Raw genomic sequence first — 2,835 nt, 5'->3', positions numbered from 1 at the left:
GGAATTGTATAGAGGGCTTGATGCAGCAATTAAGAAGGTTCAAGAAAGTCAACACAAAGACGAAGTGATGGATAAAGTGAAGGGGACAGATAAGCAACGCACCAAGAATGATATGAACAAAGAGGTATTCATGCATCAAAACTTTCTGTATTATTTAATTAATGATTGTGAGCCAAAGTTAAAAGTCTTTTTTTTGTTATTTTATTAATATAAAAGTATAAGAAATTGTCGGGTATAAACGCGTAATTCTCGTGCAGATTTAGAAAAAAAATTGTTGTGCCCCTATTTAGCTTGGGAGAATGGGGTAACATTTTGTTTTGTCCTTGTTCGTCCGTCCGTCTATCACGCTTGTTTACCATGTTGATCCGTCCACAAAGCAGTAGATTATTTAAGAATTCGTTTCTAGATGTTTTATTTTCTAAAATAAGAATTTTCTTTTTTTTCCAGAATGACACAGAGAGCGACAACGAGGAAAACTATTTTATTGCAAGGTTTTTTTTCCATTGATTTTTTTTTCAAATATTCTGAAGTATTTCAAGCATTCCTTTTTTTTAATCATTGTTTTTGATAAAAATGAAATAAATAATTTGTATTATTATTTTACAGTTTCATTTTTGTTTGGTTCATCTTAATCAACTGAATGATTTAAATGAAAAGTAAATATCGTTCGAAGATGTGCATGAAATGATAGTTTTACCAAAAAAAAAAAAAAAAAAAAAACACAATTAAGAAAAAAAACAAACCTGAATAATGAGATAGCCAATGCAGAGATAAGTCATTTGGTCACATTGATGTCAAATGTTTAAGCTCAATACCATGTGCTAGCAAAGAAAGATTAATATTTGCAAGTATTCATTTGCAACACAAGTCCAGGAGACTCTTCTGACTGCATGGACATGTTATTGAGGTTTATATGGAAATGCTACATGCTTAATATTAAAGCTCCAGTACATGTATAGTTTTCGACAAGTATTGTGTTTCATATAATTATAAGTCCAGGTAAATTAAGTGACCATCGTGGATGACCAGTTTATACCTATATGTATGATTTATTTAACATTTGCCTAAGACCACAAGGTAATGCTAAAAAGACCTACGTGGCCGAGTGGTTCAGGTAGCAGACGTCAAACCACTTGTCCCTCGCCACTGCGAGTTTAAATTGCAACTGGGACAATGGATTCTTCCGTGCAACGGAAAATAGTAAATATATATTGTATATTCTAAAGTAACTTTCAGAAAAAATAGAAACAAAGACGACTCCAGTCGCATGTTTAAAGCTTTATGCTTAATTGCTTTCAAAAATAATTTTAATGCGTTTTTCGTGCGAGGGTCAGTTCTTGATTTTTGTTTCACTCACAGTTTGATACGGTGGCACAAAGGTGACATGTGTGTGTTTTTATTTATCTCGTGGCCGCGAGATACTATGTCGTGGTCACGAGTTACTAAGTCGTGGCCACGAGATAGCTAAGTCGTGGCCACGATATACTATGTCGTGACCACGAGTAACTAAGTCGTGGTCACGAGATAGCTAAGTCTTGGCCACGAGATACTATGTCGATGCCACGAGTTACTAAGTCGTGGCCACGAGATAGCTAAGTCGTGGCCACGAGATACTTTGTCGTGGCCACGAGTCACTAAGTCGTGGTCACGAGATTGCTAAGTCGTGGCAACGAGATAATATGTCGTGACCACGAGTTCCTAAGTCGTGGCCACGAGATAGCTAAGTCGTGGCCACGAGATACTATGTCGTGGCCAGGAGTTACTAAGTCGTGGCCACGAGATAGCTAAGTCGTGGCCACGAAATAATTAACCAATCAGAATACACTATATATATATTATGATTTTTTTAAACTTAACAACTTACTCTTACATGTAACATTAATCTTTGAAAATACTGAAGATTTGAAGGCATCCTTGTACTATATCATATGTCTAGTTAATTAGTGAAATTCATATAAATGGTGTAATCTGATTGATTATTCATCTCGTGGCCACGTCTCAGCTAACTGGTTGCCACGACATAGTATCTAGTGGCCACGACATAGTATCTCGTGGCCTAGACTTAGCTATCTCGTGGCCACGACTTAGTAACACGTGGCCACGACTTAGTAACTCGTGGCCACTACATAGTATCTCGTGGCCACGACTTAGCTATCTCGTGGCCACGACTTAGTAACTCGTGGCACCGACTTTGTAACTCGTGGCCACGACATAGTATCTCGTGGCCACGACTTAGCTATCTCGTGGCCACGACTTAGTAACTCGTGGCCACGACATAGTATCTCGTGGCCACGAGATAAATAAAAACACACACATGTCACCTTTGTGCCACCGTGCCACCGTAGTTTGATGTTACGAAATTTCAATATAATCTTTTCCATGTCGTTTGGTAGACTCGCACCTCTGCGGCAACGCCAGAATGCCGATTGCTAGGCAATGCCTGTGGATGTCCCGCACCACCGAGTTCATCTAAATCACCGTTACAAATTCCTCTACAGATTTCTTTTAGATTTGGAAACAAATCATAGTGGGATAGCTCCGGTGCCGGTGTTACTTTAGGCAGGATAAATGACGCCAGCCGAGACATTATTTGCCTTATGGCATGTATAGCGTTGTCGTGCAAAGTAAGTGGCGTGTCAAGAATCAGTTCTGAGGGATAGCGGGGTGTATAGACTCAAAACATTCAGAATAGCCTTTAACAATTGTCCAACCTCCAGGAACTCCGCATTTAAATAACTTAGTAATGGACTGCATTATGGTGATATAAGCTTAATATCTATGCTCTTGTCATTATAATTTCTGAGTTTTTTTAAGGTGAACCAAATGACAGAACTG

The sequence above is a fragment of the Ruditapes philippinarum genome, unplaced genomic scaffold (genome assembly GCF_026571515.1).
Source record: "Ruditapes philippinarum isolate M1 unplaced genomic scaffold, ASM2657151v2 ctg995_1_1_1_1, whole genome shotgun sequence".
NCBI lineage: Eukaryota > Metazoa > Mollusca > Bivalvia > Venerida > Veneridae > Ruditapes > Ruditapes philippinarum.
Note: the sequence above shows the minus strand (reverse complement) of the source record.